The 15,974-nt window shown below is 46.7% G+C and overlaps 1 long non-coding RNA gene across 2 annotated transcripts in view; it reads left to right on the top strand.

The window, feature by feature from the left end:
* LOC140600780 (uncharacterized) overlaps nucleotides 1–15,770 on the top strand; it is a 34,734-nt gene extending 18,964 nt beyond the window's left edge. Inside the window, exons 3-5 of one of the 2 annotated variants that reach the window (XR_012003952.1) lie at nucleotides 4,417–4,584; nucleotides 14,251–14,387; nucleotides 15,447–15,733. This is a non-coding gene — a long non-coding RNA (uncharacterized lncRNA). Of the gene's footprint in view, nucleotides 1–4,416; nucleotides 4,585–14,250; nucleotides 14,388–15,446 lie in introns of both variants that reach the window. The other variant, XR_012003953.1, reaches the window with a different exon arrangement.
* Nucleotides 15,771–15,974: the final 204 nt, after the last annotated feature.

Below are 15,974 nucleotides of genomic sequence, written 5' to 3'. Positions count from 1 at the left end.
ACCCTTTCATCTTTTAGCAGGATGATCCTTCACCTCCACGTGTTTGAGCTCCTTCCAAACTTATTATTATGATTTAGTTCTAATTCCAAGGCATTATGGTCTGAGAATATGCAGGGGACGATCCCAATCATTTGGTATCGGTTCAGACCCGATTTGTGACCCAGTATGTGGTCTATTCTGGAGAAAGCTCCATGTGCACTTGAGAAGAATGTGCATTCAGTTGAGTTTGGATGTAAAGTTCTGTAGATTTCTGTGAAATCCATCTGGTCCAGTGTATCATTTAAAGCTCTCGTTTCTTTGGAGATGTGCTTAGAAGACCTATCGAGGGTAGAAAGAGCTAGATTGAAGTCACCAAGTATAAGACAATTATTATCTAAGTATTTCTTTACTTTGGTTATTAATAGGTTTAAGTATTTGGCAGCTCCCATATTCGGGGCATATATTGAGGATTGTTAAGTCCTCTTGTTGGATAGATCCCTTAAGTATCATTTAGTGTTCCTCTTCATCTCTCACTACAGTCCTTGAGGTAAATTTAATTTATCTGATATACGGATGGCTACCCCTGCTTTCTTTTGAGGACCATTTGAATGGTAAATGGTTCTCCAACATTTAATTTTCAGATTGTAGGTGTCCTTCTGTCTAAAATGAGTCTCTCGTAGACAGCAAATAGATGGGTCCTGCTTTTTTATCCAGTCTGAAACCCTGGGCCTTTTGACGCAGTCATTAAGCCTGTTCATGTTCAGAGTTACTATCGATAGATATGAGATTAGTGTCATCATGATATCTATTCAGTTCTTGTTTTTGTGGATTGTTCCACTGAACTTCTTCTTAAAGGGGAATTTTAAGAGTCCCCCTTAAAATTTCTTGCAGAGCTGGTTTGGAGGTCACATATTCTTTCAGTTCCTGCCTGTCTTGGAAGCTCCTTATCTCTCCTTCCATTTTGAATGAGAGCTTGCTGGATAAAGTATTCTTGGTTGCATGTTCTTCTCATTGAGGACCCTGAATATATCCTGCCAGCCCTTTCTGGGCTGCCAGGTCGCTGTGGAGACGTCTGCTGTTACCCTAATGCTCCTCCCCATAAAGGTCAGGGATTTCTTGTCTCTTTCTGCTTTAAGGATCTTCTCTTTATCTTTGGAATTTGGAAGCTTCACTATTAAATGTCAAGGTGTTGGACGGTTTTTATTGATTTTAGGGGGGGGGATCTCTCTATTTCCTGGATCTGAATGCCTGTTTCCCTTCCCAGATTAGGAAATTTTTCAGCTAGTATTTGTTTAAATACTTATCCTGGCCCTCTGTCCATTTTGGCGCCCTCGGGAACCCCAATTACACGTAGGTTTTCTTCCTCAGACTGTCGTTTATTTCCCTTAATCTGTCTTTCTGGTCTTTTAATTGTCTGTCTCTTTTTTCCTCAGTTTCCCTCTTTGCCATCAACTTGTCTTCTATTTCATTCCCTTGTTCTTCTACCTTGTTAACTCTCATCGTTAGGACTTCTAGTTTGGATTGCATCTCATTCAATTGATTTTTACTTTCTGCCTGATTGGATTTAAATTCTGCAGTCATGAAGTCTCTTGAGTCCTTTATGCTTTTTTCTAGAGCCACCAGTAGCTGTATAATAGTGCTTCTGAATTGGCTTTCTGACATTGAATTGTAATCCAGATTTTGTAACTCTGTGGGAGAGAGGACTGTTTCTGATTCTTTCTTTTGAGGTGAGCTTCTCCTTCTAGTCATTTTGCTCAGTGCAGTGGCCAAAAACAAATTTTATTGGGAAAAGGAGAAAAAGAGAGGAGAGAAAGAAGGAAAGAATAGAAAAAGAAAAAAGAATAAAGGAAGATAGAAGAAAAAAGAGAATAAAAAGAGAAAGAAAAGGAAAGAAGGGGGAAAAGGGAGGGCGAAGCAATCAGAAATAAAAAAAAACATGGGGGAGTATCTTCTGTTTCTGTATACTTTAAGTCCCTTGACTTCCCCTGGAACTTGTCCGTCTAGATGGACTTCTGGGGTGGGGCCTGTTGTGCTGATTTTCAGATGTTAGCACTTGGGGGAGCTGCTCTGTCCACTGCCTGGTGCAGGGCTCAGTGGGCATAGTTTACCCCGTGAGGCCTCAGGAGGAACAACCCCAGTGGCAGCGGCCAGCTCTGGATACCTGTATTCAACCCCCACAGTAACTCCAGAGCAGTCCATCTTCACTGCCTGGAGGCTCTGGGTCGGGACCGCTGATCTGCTCAGCTCTGGGCAGGAGCGTCCTTGCTGTCCTGGGCCATCCGGGCCTCTGCCTGTCCCCGGGGAGGCCTAATCCTGGGCTGTGTCCTGGCGCCCTGTGCTCTGGGGCCTGCGCTGTTGGATTCACGCTCCTGTCTGCACAGCTTTCTCTCCCCACAGCTGCCACCCAGCCCCTCTGAGCTGCTCCTGGTCGGGCAGCCCCCTCAGGGAGCCACCGCCTGAGCACCTCCGAGTGGCTTCCGGAGCCGCACAGCCCCCTCTGCACGGAGCCACTTCCTCTGCTTGAGGCACTGCCACCAAGCTGCTCCCGGGGCATGCAACCTGCTCCACGCAGAGCCCTGCCCGAACCCCTCTGAGCTGCTCCCAAGTCAGTGCACGTGCCCTGCAGCACTTAGGGAGCTTGGTGCACTCTCCTGGGAGTGCAGGTGTCTCTTAGTGTCCCAGGGAGCATGAGGGTATCCCCGCCCTCCTGGGGTCCTGCTCTGAATCCCTGTGGGCGCCATTCTGCCCAGGAAGATTGGTGCCGATCCTGCTTCTCTGGGACAAAGCTCTCCTGACCAGGGGGCACACCGCCTGGCCTTAGCCCGGCTCCTCGTGGGGCCCCTCCCCTTGGATGCCTTTTGTTTCTTTATTTCTTTTTCCCCCCTGTCATCCTACCTTGATAGAAGCGCGAACTTTTCTCACTGTAGCATTCCAGCTGGTCTGTCTTTAAATCTCAGGCAGAATTCGAAGATTTTCAGAATGATTTGAAGGTTATCTAGGTAATTTGGAGGGGACAGGTGACTTGGGGACCCTACTCTTCTGCCATCTTGCCCCTGCTCCTGTATGTTGCCTTTTAGCTTTGGTTCTTTCCTTCACTTTGCAGAAGCTTTTCAATTTGATGAAGTCACAATAGGATATTTGCTTTTGTTTCCCTCACCTCAGAGGCATATCTAGAAAGAAGATCCAATGGCCAATGTCAAAGTCATTGCTGCCTATCTTTTCTTCTTTATATGTTTTTTGGTCTCACATTTAGGTCTTTCATCCATTTTGAATTTATTTTTTATATATATGGTGTAAGAAAGTGGTCCAGTTTCATTCTTCTGCATGTGGCTGCCTGGTTTTCCCAACACCATTTGTTCTTATCCTGCAGTCAGGGTTAGGGTTTGTTGAAGAGACTGTCTTTCTGCCATTGGATATTCCTTCCTGCCTTGTTGTCCATTATGGGTCATAGATACATGTTTGTATCTTGTTCTGACTTTCCATTCTGTTCTATTGATCTAAGCATCTCCTATTGGTAGAACCCTGATTGCTGATTCAATTTCTTTGCTGGTCAACTGTCTGTTCAAATTTCTTATTTCTTCATTTTTAATTTTTGCTATGTTATATATTTCCAGGAATTGATCTATTTCTTCCAGGTTCTAGGTTGCTGGCATATAATTTTTCATCATATTCTCTTATAATCTTTTATATTTCTCTAGTGTTGATTTTTATTTCTCTTTTCTCATTTCTGATTTTATTTGGGTCCTTTCTCATCTTTTTATCTTTTTTCTTTTTTAAAGATTTTATTTATGTATTCATGCGAGACACAGAGATGCAGAGGTATAGGCACAGGGAACATGAGGCTCCATGCGGGGAGTCTGATGTGGGACTTGATTCCCCAGGACCCCAGGATCATGACCTGAGCCAAAGCACATGCTCAACAACTGAGGCACCCAGGGGCCTTGCTGATTCAATTCCTTTGCTAGTTATGGGTATGTTCACATTTTCTATTTCTCCTATTTCAGTTTTGCTCATTTGCACATTTCTAGGGATTTGTCCATTTCTTCCAGGTCTCCCAGTTTGTTAACATATATTCTTTCATAGTATTCCCTTATAATTGTCTTATTTTTCTGGTGTTGATTGTGATCACTCTTCTCTCATTTGTGATTTTATTTATTTAGGTCTTTTCTCATTCATAAGCCTGGATAGGGCTTGATCCATTTTATTAATTATTTTGAAGAACCGGTTCTTAGTTTCGTTATTCCATTCTACTGTTTTTTTATTTCTGTATTGTTTATTTCTGCTCTCATCTTAATTTTTTCCCTTCTTCTGTAGGCTTTAGGCTTTGTTTGCTATGCCTTTTCCAGCTCCTTTAGGTGTAGGGTTAGGTTGTGTATTAGAGACTTCTTGTTTCCTTTTTTTTAAACATTTTATTTAATTTTTATTTATTTATGATAGTCTCAGAGAGAGAGAGAGGCAGAGACATAGGCAGAGGGAGAAGGAGGCTACATGCACCAAGAGCCCGATGTGGGATTCGTTCCCGGGTCTCCAGGATCACGCCCTGGGCCAAAGGCAGGCACCAAACCGCTGCGCCATCCAGGGATCCCCGACTTCTTGTTTCCTGAGGTAAGCCTGTATTGCTATGTAGTTCCCTCTTTGGACTGCCTTTGCTACATCCCAGAGGTTTGGAGAAACATGTTTTCATTTTCATTTATTTTAAATTTCCTCTTTAATTTCCAGGTTGCTCCATTCATTCTCTAGTAGGATGTTCATAATCTCCACGTATTTTTGGTCTGTCCAAATTTTTTCTTACTGCCGACTTCAAGTTTCATAGCATCGTGGTCAAAAATATACAGGGTGGGGATCCCTGGGTGGCGCAGCGGTTTGGCGCCTGCCTTTGGCCCAGGGCGCGATCCTGGAGACCCAGGATCGTATCCCACGTCAGGCTCCCGGTGCATGGAGCCTGCTTCTCCCTCTGCCTATGTCTCTGCCTCTCTCTCTCCCTGTGTGACTATCATAAATAAATAAAAATTAAAAAAAAATATACAGGGTGTGATATCAAACTTCTTGAACCTGTTGTACCTGTTGAGGGCTGATTTGTGGCCTATGATATGATCTGTTCTGGAGAATGTCCCATGTGCACTTGAAAGGAATGTGTATTCTGGGATCACTGGGTGGCGCAGCGGTTTGGCGCCTGCCTTTGGCCCAGGACGCAATCCTGGAGACCCGGGATCAAATCCCACATCGGGCTCCCTGCTTGGAGCCTGCTTCTCCCTCTGCCTATGTCTCTGCCTCTATCTCTCTGTGTGTGACTATCATGAATAAATAAATAAAATCTTTAAAAAAAAAAAGAAAGTAATGTGTATTCTGCTTTAGGAAGAAATGTTCAGACTATCTGTTGGGTCCCTGTGGTCCAGTGTGTCAAGGCTATTGTTCCCCTGTTGATTTCCTGCATAGACAATCGGTCCATTGCCATAAGTGGGTGGGTGTTAAAATCCCGTCATTGTATTATTATCAGTGAGTTCCTGTACATTTGTTGGTAATTGTTTTCCATATTTAGGTACTCCCATGTTGGCAGCATAAATATTTAGTTGTTTGATCCTGATAGAGAGTCTTTTTAACTATGAAATAATGCCCTTCTTCATCACTTCTTATAGTATTTGTTCTTTCTTTTTTGAGATTGAATATTTAATTTATTTATTCATGAGAGATACACAGAGAAGCAGAGGCAGAAACATAGGCAGAGGGAGAGAAAGGCTCCCCAAAGGGATGCCGATGTGGGACTCGATCCTGGGATCCCAGGAACACACCCTGAGCCAAAGGCAGATGCTCAACCACTGAGCCACCAGGTGTCCCCCAGGGTTTGGTTTCAAATCTAGTTTTTCTAACATAAGCATTGGTCCTCCAACTTTCTTTTCATAACCATTAGCGTGATAGATGATTTTCCATCCCTGACTTTCAATCTGCTGGTGTCTATAGGTCTAAGGTGAGCATCTAGTAGGCAGCATACCTATGGACCTTGTTTTTTTAATGACTAGTTTATTTTTGAGAGCATGAGAGAGAGAGAGAGAGAGAGAGAGAGAGAGACAGAAAATTAGGCCCAGAGAGAAGCAGGCTTCCCACCAGGAGCCCAATATGGGACTCGATCCCAGACTCTAGGATCACATCCTGATTCAAAGGCAGAGGCTCAAACCCTGAGCCACCCAGGCATCCCGGATCTTGTTTTTTAAGGCACTCTGATACCCTATATCTTTTGATTGGAGCATTTAGTATCAGCATTCAGAGTGCTTATTCAAAATATGAACTTTGTGCCTTTGTGTTACCAGTAGAGTTGGTGTTTCTGATGACGTTCTCTGGTCCTTTCTAGTCTTTGTTGATTTTGGTCTCTTTTTTCCCCCACTAGAATGGTCCCTCTGAAAATTCCTTACTGGACTGGTTTAGTGGTCATGAACTCCTTTATACTTTGCCTGTCTGGGAAAATCTTTCTCTCTCTTTCTATCCTGAATGACACCCTTGCTGAAGCAAGAATTCATACAAATTGGACTCCAATAAAAAGAAATATGAAAACATAAAATAAATTTTTGCTATTATGATTGTGGAAAATGGCATTTAGTAGGAAAAGCAGAAGCTGAAAGAGAAGAGGAATGATTTCACCATCCGTGGACTTCACAGGGTCCTGGTGTCCTTTCCTAGGAGGGCCCCCCCCCTCTGTAGGATGCTTCCTGCACCTCTGCACTCCTTTTTGGAACACAGCAGGCACATCTCCGTGCCTCCAGCACCTCTGCAGTCATGGTTTATAGCATCTTCCAGGTATCCTATTGGGGACCACGGCGTCGTGTATGTAACCATCCAGCTGCTGTTTGACAACATTGGGGGGATTCTGACTTTTGTTGGTTGTGGGGTGTGTGTGTGTCTATCACATGAAGCTGTCACATGCAGCTATCAGATCTTCCGGCTGGGTCACCCAAATGCTGAAATGGTTGGTACAACATCATTTCTGGTGCTGATGCTGGGTGGCTAGCTGGGCTCTCCTGGCTGACCCAGGGCTCGCTCCTGAGGTGAATTTCAGCTGGAGGGTCAGCTGAGGTGGAAGGTCTGGCTCAGCCACAATCCAATGTCCGGCAGTGGGTCTCCCCAAGCGCCGCCTGCTTCTCTTCTCCCCGATGCCTCTCCAGCAGGGAGCCGGACCTCGGGGCCACACTAGGTGGATCTCCAGAGGTGCCGGGTGCCCATTACAGGGAGCCATGGGGCAGCCTGTGTGTGGGAGTAGAGGTGGTGATGGGGCTGGTGTTCCTCGGTCCTCTGCTGCCTGGCCTTCGGGCCAAGCCCCATGCTCACCCAGCCCCTACTCACTAGGGCGAGGAGGGTGCCCTCTACACACTGGTGTGAGAGATCCAGCACCACAAGGTATGCACAGTGAGTCCACCTGGTGAGGGTGGCCCAGGTGCATGATCTGCAAGTGTGGGGCCCAGGAAATTTATCAAAAATCGCTTACCCCTGGACAAGCAGAGCAGGACTGATTCCATTTTGTGCTACAACCGCCACCTCCCCTATGACCCCCACATGACCTGCTTATGTCTTAAGGCATTGCCCCAACCCAGTCAAGCCGCTGGGCACACCGTAATCGTAAATCGGCTCATAACAATGTAACCCTGCTTTGTGCCCACCAAAACTGCACGCCGATTCTGACCAAAGAAATAGGCCAGGTCAAGTGGATCCTATAGGGTAAGGTGTAATTCAATCGGCCACCTGCATGTGGACCGACACGACTGTGCAACTTTCTGTGTATCCCATGGGCCAATGGCCCCTATAAAGCTGCTACTCCTCTTAGTCTCAGGGTCCAAATCCCTGCTCCGCTGTGTCGGGTGCACTAGGACACAAGCTCCAGATTGTAAGGAACCCTTGGGAGTTTGCATCGGTGTTGGCTCCTCAGTGGATTCTCGGATTCACAATCTTGGGCACAACTCAAAGGCGTACTGTCCTTAATATCCCTTCTAGGACCATGCTGACCGCCCGGCAGGCCCTCTCTGCCCCAGCCACACAGGCACAGGGATGCGGGGAGGGGAGGAAGTGCCCCGTACCCGGCCAGCCACGGCCTCCTGGAAAGAGGGAGCACAGACCTCTGGGTCGCTTTGCATAGACCCTGGTGACCTGAGGCTTCCTGGTGTCACTCTGTCCCAGGCCCTCCTGGCCCGCGGGGCACAGCCTGAGTCCCAGTAAAGTCCGTTGGGTCCTGACCCCGGCATCTGGCCACCCGTGGAAGGCACGTGGGGACGTCAGCCGGGTGTTCCTGGCGGCGCCCCTGCAGGGGCTTGTGGGGCCTAGGTGGTACCCCCTCCTCCTCTCTGGGGGTCTCTCCATGCCCCGTGAACAGTGTTCTGGGAGACACAGAAGTGGGCTGGCTGTGCATTTTCACACCACAACACTTTATTGACTTTCTAAAGTAAATGGGCTCAGAGCCGAGGGTGCACGCCTTCCCCTGGGGATGGAGACCTTTCTGTCCCTTAGGGAAGGGCAAGAATGACATGGGTTGGGGACGGATGCCGGAGTCCCCCACCTGGAAGCATGTGTGGACTCTGGGTGGGGGCGTGTGTCCTGAGGTTTCAGTCTGAGAGACGGTTCTGAGGACAGCAGAGCTGACCTGACCTGGACCTGCAGCTCATGGGCTTCTGTGCTGGGTCTCTGCAGGGCAGCTGGACCCTGGCCTCAGGCTCCCTGGGGCCCCAGCACCTGTAGGAGCCAGCCTCCTGGTGTGGGTGCAGGTGGGGCCCACCATCCAGCTGTGAGAGGGCTGGCTCAGCCTGGGGCCAGAATCCAGGGCTATCCAGGGCTGTGTGTGCTGGATCCCATTAGTCTTTGTGTTGGGCCTGTGTTGGGGGCTCAAATCACCCCAGCCCTCACAGAGCCCAGGGCCAGGCCAGCCCAGATCTCCATGGGTTAGGGACTGGTGTCCTGTGCAGTGTTTACTGCCCTAAATGAGGGACAGTGGGTGGAGGCAGGGCACAGTGGGTCCTCTGCATCACTCAACTGCACCCACCCTGCCGGGGGCTTCCTGTCTTCCCTCCTCCCTGCAACCCCTGAGTACTCTATGGGACACCCGGGCTTCTGATGGGATTAGGGTATCCAGAGAACCCCGGGGAGGCTGAGCATGTCCCACAGGGGGCACCTGCATTGGGTCATTGCTGGGGGCCAATGGTGTGGTGGTGGATGGTGTGGGGGCAGGGGTATGATTGTGGTGGAGTGTGGGGGATTGTGTAGGGGTGATGGTGTTGGGGTATAGTGTGAGTGCGGATTGTGTGGGGCTGTGTGGGTGTGAGGGGGATGTGTAGGTGGGATACCATTGGGGATGATGATGTAGGAGGATGGTGTGAGAGTGGGAAATGTGGGGGATGTCGTGGAGGGCCTGCGGACACAGGAAATCTCCTTCCTCTATGATGCTAAGGAGACATCTACAGTTAAAGGCGACTAGTCTGGGGTTTGCAGTGACACCTGCCCCTGGGGCTCCGTGTGGTCATTGCAGGGCCCTGGCTGGACCGGGGGCATTTTCTGGGGGTCATTTTACTATATATGCTTTCAAATTGCAAATTGTCTCAAATTAAATGCATAAAATTTAGAATAATATAAAGCACCGAGAGTGGGTGTCACTCTGACCCGTCCGACCCTCATGGGATCGATGTGGTCCTGCTCCAGCCGTGGCTATGCAGCCTGGCCCCCAGGTCCAGTTCCTGCCCCCACATCCCCCACCCCATCCCCTGCTTCTCAGGGAGCCGTCCCTCTCCTCTTTGGTCTTCAGCTCCCATGGCTACCCCTGGAGGCCCCATCCTAGTGGCCTCCTCATCCCCGAGGCACCGGGAGTGTGGTCACGGGTGTCAGCCCCAGCATCCTACCATGGAGCAGTGTGTTGTTGGCTGCTATTGCTCCCCCGGCCTCAGTAGCCCCATTTTCCCTATCCAGAAGGCCCCGGGCCTCCCTTGGTGTCCCGAAGACCCCTGGCCCAGCAGCCTCACCCGACCCCCTAGCCATCCCAAAATATGGTGTGGCTGCCGAACATCCTGGTGACATCCAAGTCTACCTCCAAGATGTCCCTGGAGGAGACCAGGGCCTCCTCCTTCATTTCCTGTGGGAAACCCGGGGAGGAGGAGCAGGCGTCAGGGACACAGACCCCAACCTGTCAGGAGCTGCTGTGCTGGGCAGGGAGCCCTGGGGCCACCATGGGAGTGTGTCCTGCCGAAACCTCTTTCTTTCCTCTGGGAGGCCAGGCATGATGAAAGGGTCCACCGTGCCCGTGACACCTGTGTGAGAGCCTGTGCCCAGCTGTTGTGGGCGGGGAGGTGACTGAGTGTCAGCCTGGATGGGAGGGGATAGTGGTTCAGCCCCAGGTGGGAGGGGACATGGGGGTGTTGTGCCCAAGATTGTGAATCCGAGAAACCACTACGGAGCTGACACTGATGCAAACACACAAGGGTTAATTTCCAAACTCGAGCTTGCGTCCAAGTACACCCGACACAGCAGAGCAGGGACTTGGACCCCAAGGTGGTGTTTTGCTTTTAAGGGCTTGTCTTGGGGACCTCCAAAAGGGCTGGAGCAATTCCTCAAGTTGTGTTTACATTTTGATATGGGGCCTTCAAGGGCATTGAGCTCTGTTCTCATTCTAATAGGCGCTTTCAGCCCTTGGCGTGGGCTCAGTTCTTATTCTATTGTGGGGCTTTCCAGGGCATTAAGCTGTAAACTTTTGTTTTTTTCCTGTAAATGAAGTAATGTAAATTTCATCTCTTCTTCACGGGGGCCTGGGATGGCTGGACGTGTTCGAACGCTGAACTTAAAGTGGAAAGGCCTTCATTTTCTTGGCCTCCTTGCATCCCTTCCCATCCTATCTAGCTCCTTCCCCCTTCCCCGGAGCTCCTAAGAGAGCAATTGCAAATGACCTCGGCCTGGCAGCCTGTGTGGGGGACAGGCCCAGGGATTTGGGATCAGGAAGACCTGGGGCGTGGGCGTCCCAGCTGTGCAGCGGGATTCCATGCTGCAGACTCTTATTCTCTAAGGCTATCTTGACAACTGACTTCGTATATAAAAAAGCTGTCCTTTCTCTTTATAAGATGAAGAGCGATTCAAAGTGTTTTTTCTCTGCCCTTCTGATTGCTCAGATTCCAATCTGAGACGTATTTCCTGTTAATAAGGATAATTTACTACTATCCATAGTACTATGGTTAAAATATTCTGACACAAGTAATTCAGAGGGATGAGAGTTTCTCATCTTTTTCTTCACAGCTCAGTCACTCCTCAGGAATTGCATCTTTATGGATTTGGAAAGAACTGAGATATATTATTACCAGTGGTCCTATTATAATGTGAAGGATTCTTCCCTGAGATTCTTCCCCTGTTTCAACTGACACTGAAACACTGTGAACTCTTTGGAAGACAAATGTCAAGGAAATAAATGTTATGCATTGCTAATTTTAAATGCCCTTGCAATTTGGTGTCTATTATAATAGAAGTATTTTTTATCTGATTTTTGCTATTTATTATCCGTTCCTGCTTTTCAGGTTGAGGAGACATTATACGTGTTCATAAGTGTTTTTCTTTCCTTCTGATATAAAATTATTACTTTGTTCCCATCGAAGGAAGTCTTTAAGAATAAGGCAAAAGTTAATTAAACTATTCTTAAAATGTCTTCACACTTGGAGCCTGATTCATTTAAGTCAATTTTCAAAATAAATCTTATTTATTAGGAAAAAAAAGAAAGATTTATAGGGAAATTGAGAAGATAGTACAGAGCATTCGCATGCACTTGCACTCAATTTCTCCAATTATTGATATCTTATATCAGTATGGTACAAATATTAGCTAATGAATCAATATTAAAATAGTTGCATTAACCAAGGACCATACTTTATTCAGATTTCCTTAGTTTTTGCTAAGTTACCATCCCTCATATCACATTCCATTTGTCCTCCTGTTTTCTTAGGCTCCTCTGGATTGTGACAGTCTTTCAGCCTTTCCTTGTTGTTGCACTGGAATACTTTGAGAAGTAGAGTATTTTGAAAATTTCCCTCAGTTGAGACATGTCTTTCGTTTATCTCATGATTGAACTGTTTTTGTGGATTATATACAAAGATATACTGCCATTTTCATTATATCATATAAAGGATAGATACTTTCAACATGATTTATCAGTCTTGGTATCGATCTGATCATCTTGCTGAGGTAGTGTTTGTCATCTTTCTCCGTAGTTAAGTGATTCTTCTCCTCCTCCTCCTCCTCCTCCTTCTTCTTCTTCTTCTTCTTATTATTATTATCATTATTATTTTAAGTTTTTCATAATATATTTTGTAGAAGGAGGTTACTATGTGTATTCCACACGTAAGAGTGGGAAGCTTTGCTCATCAACTTGAGGGTGGAATGTCTGCACAAATTGTTTGAAATTCTTCTACGTGGGAGATTTCTCTTCTTGTGGCTTTTTTTTTTTTAGTTTCTTTTTCAAAGATGTTTTTTATTTATTTGAGAGAGAGAGGAGAGAAAAACCATGAGTGAGAGGGGCAGAGGGAGAGGGAGAAGCAGGTTCCCTGCTGAACAGGGAGCCTACATTGGGACCTGGATCATGATCTGACTTAAGGTAGAAGCTTAACTGACTGAGCCACCAAGGTGCCACTATTTCTTTCTTTCCCTCTTTCTTTTTTTTTAAATAATATATTCACTTTTTATTGGTGTTCAATTTGACAACATACAGAATAACACTCAGTGCTCATCCCGTCAAGTGCCCCCCTCAGTGCCCGTCACCCATTCATACAGATCCCTGACCTCCTCCCCTTCCATCACCCCTAGTTAGCTTCCTAGAGTTAGGAGTCTTTATGTTCTGTCTGCCTTTCTGATATTTCCCACACATTTCTTCTCCCTTCCCCTATATTCCCTTTCACTATTATTTATATTCTCCAAGTGAATGAGAACATACAATGTTTGTCCTTCTCTGATTGACTTACTTCACTCAGCATAATACCTTCCAGTTACATCCACATTGAAGCAATGGTGGGTATTTGTGGTTTCTATTGGATGAGTAAGGCCCACCTTTTCTCTCCATCTTCTGAGTCTCCTATGATATGAATGTTATTGTTTTAATAAGTGGCTGAGTTCCCTAAATCTGCCTCTGTGGTCCATAACTTTCTTTGTTTTTAAGGCTTCCACTTGGGACTGCATCTCAGTTATACTGTTTTTAACATTCGCCTGACTAAAATTTAGTTCTTTTATTTCTACAGTAAGGGATTCTCTAGTTTTCTTCTGTGCTCTTTTTCCAGCCCAGCTGCTATCTTTATAATCATTGTTTTAAACTGTATTATTTATTTATTTATTTATTTATTTATTTATTTATTTATTAATAATTTATTTATGATAGTCACATACACACACACACAGAGAGAGAGAGAGAGGGGCAGAGACATAGGCAGAGGGAGAAGCATGCTCCATGCACCGGGATCCCGACGTGGGACTCGATCTCGGGTCTCCAGGATCGCGCCCTGGGCCAAAGGCAGGCGCCAAACCGCTGCGCCACCCAGGGATCCCTAAACTGTATTTAGACATCATATATTTGTTTTGATGGACTTCATGGCTGTGAATACTACCTCATGTTATTTTATGGAGGTGAATTTCTCGATCTCATTATATTTTCCAGAAAAGAAAGTAGGAAGAAAAAGAAAAACCAAGAAAAACAATAACAACTGCCCTCCCCCCAAAAAACCACTAGATTATTTTGGCCTCCTTGTAAAAAGATTCTAAATCCCAAAATAACAAACACAATTAATGTTCCATGAAAGTAAAAATAAGAAATATATAAGGTACATACATAAAAAATAAAATAAGGCAATTAATAAAATAGAATAAAAAAAATAAATGAAAATAAAGCACAAAATACAAAGGAAGCTAGACCCTTCTTTCCAGGCAGCGCTGAAGCTCTGCAGCCTCTTGGGTCTGACAACTTGGTGGCAGCGAATGGTCTGTGTGGGGTCTGGGGATGGCCCATGGTGCTGATTGTCAGGTGCACATCTGCCTGGGAGATGCACCTGCGGTGTCAGGGTTGGGGTGGTCTTCAGCGCCTCTGGCCTCCAGCAGGTGGCGCAGTGGTGCTCCCTGAGATTGGCGCTGTTTGGCGTGATTTGGGAGGGTCCTCTGGTTCTGGGGCTAAGCATCCCACCACCCAGTCTGCAAGCCCTCCACAGAAGAGCCCCCAAGCGCATCTCTCAGAACCCTGCTTTCACTTTGCCCGCGTCCGAAATGCTTTTGGTTTTGTTTTTTTTATCTCAGACTGTTGTGCCCAAGATTGCGAATCCGAAAAACCATGGAGAAGCCCACACCGAAGCAAACACACGAGGGTTTATTTACAAGCTCGAGCTTGTGTCCAAATATACCTGACAATGCGGAGCAGGGACTTCGATCCCGAGGTGAGTTTTTGCTTAGGTTTAAGGGCTTGTCTCGGGGACCTCCAGAAGGGCTAGAGCAATTCCTCAAGTTCTGTGTACATTTTTATATGGGGCCTTCAAGGGCATTGAGCTCTGTTCTCATTCTAATAGGGGCTTCCTGCCCTTGGCCTGGGCTCAGTTTTGATTCTATTGTGGGGCTTTCTAGGACATTAAGCTGTAAACAGAAAAGGTTCCACACCTGGAAGGGGGACGTCACACTGTCCCTATATGCTGAAGACGCGATACTGGAAACAGGAAACCTGGGAGCCTCCACCAAAACCTGTTAGAACTAAGGAGTGAGTTCAGTAAAGTCACGGACACAAACTGACCCTACAGAGCAGAGTAGCCTTGCTCTGTCCCGACAATGAGCACTCAGGAAGGAAAGGAAGGACGTGACTCCCTTCTCAGGAGCATCAAGGAGAATAAATAATGAGACTGAACCATAGGAGCACAAGACTTGTTCACTGAGCCATACATGGCTCTGTTCTGGGAGGCCGTCCTGGGTTCGAGGGGTGGGAGCCTCATCTTGTGAAAATGTCCACAGTTTCTGAAGCCACCCTCAGTTTCAAAGTCATTCCTATCAAAATCATGGTGGCATATCTTAGAAATAGCAAAAAAAAAAAAAAAAAAAAAAAAACATAACATCAATCTGCCCCCACAAATGACCCCGGACAGCAAATCAGTACTGGAGGAGCAGGAGAGAGTGGGACGCAGCACTTTCCTATTTCAAACGATGTCACAGACACAAAGGATAAAGCAGTGTGGTTCTCGGGCCCCCAGCTGGCTCCGTTGGTTAAGCATCTGACTCCTGACCTCACCTCCGGTACTCATCTCAGGGGTCATGAGTTCTAGCCCTGGGCTGGGCCATGGACGGTGCGTGGAGCCTACTTAGGCAAACCAGTCCCATGGGGGGTGGTTCGGGCATAAGCTGAAGGAGCAAAACAGAGAGTCCAGAAGGAAATGTGCTCTGATACAATGGATTTTTTTAACTTAATTTAATTTAAACCCAATTAATTAACGGATAGTGTATTATACTTTCAGAGGAAGAATCAGGGATTCACCAGTTGGAGATAACAGCAGTGCTCGTGACATCACGTGACCTCCTTCATGCAGGTCCTCTGTTAACCTCCCCGCCTCCAACGACCATCATTTTGTTTCCTATCATTAAGAGTCTGTATTTCGGGGATCCCTGGGTGGCGCTGCGGTTTGGCGCCTGCCTTTGGCCCAGGGCGCGATCCTGGAAACCCGGGATCGAATCCCACATCGGGCTCCTGGTGCATGGAGCCTGCTTCTCCCTCTGCCTATGTCTCTGCCTCTCTCTTTCTCTCTGTGACTATCATAAATAAATAAAAATTTAAAAAAAGAGTCTGTATTTCCTGCAACTGTTTTCATCTTATTTGTTTTTCCTTCCCTTCACAGTTGTTATATGCTTTGCTTTTTAATTCCACCTATGAATGACACCACACGGTCATTCTCTTTCCTGACTGACTTATTTCATTTAACATGATCCCTCTAGTTCTATCCACGTCATTGCAAATGGCAATATTTCCTTCTCTTTGATAGCTGAGT

The sequence above is a fragment of the Canis lupus genome, chromosome 12 (assembly GCF_048164855.1).
Source record: "Canis lupus baileyi chromosome 12, mCanLup2.hap1, whole genome shotgun sequence".
NCBI lineage: Eukaryota > Metazoa > Chordata > Mammalia > Carnivora > Canidae > Canis > Canis lupus.
This window is presented reverse-complemented; position numbering and strand designations above follow the sequence as displayed.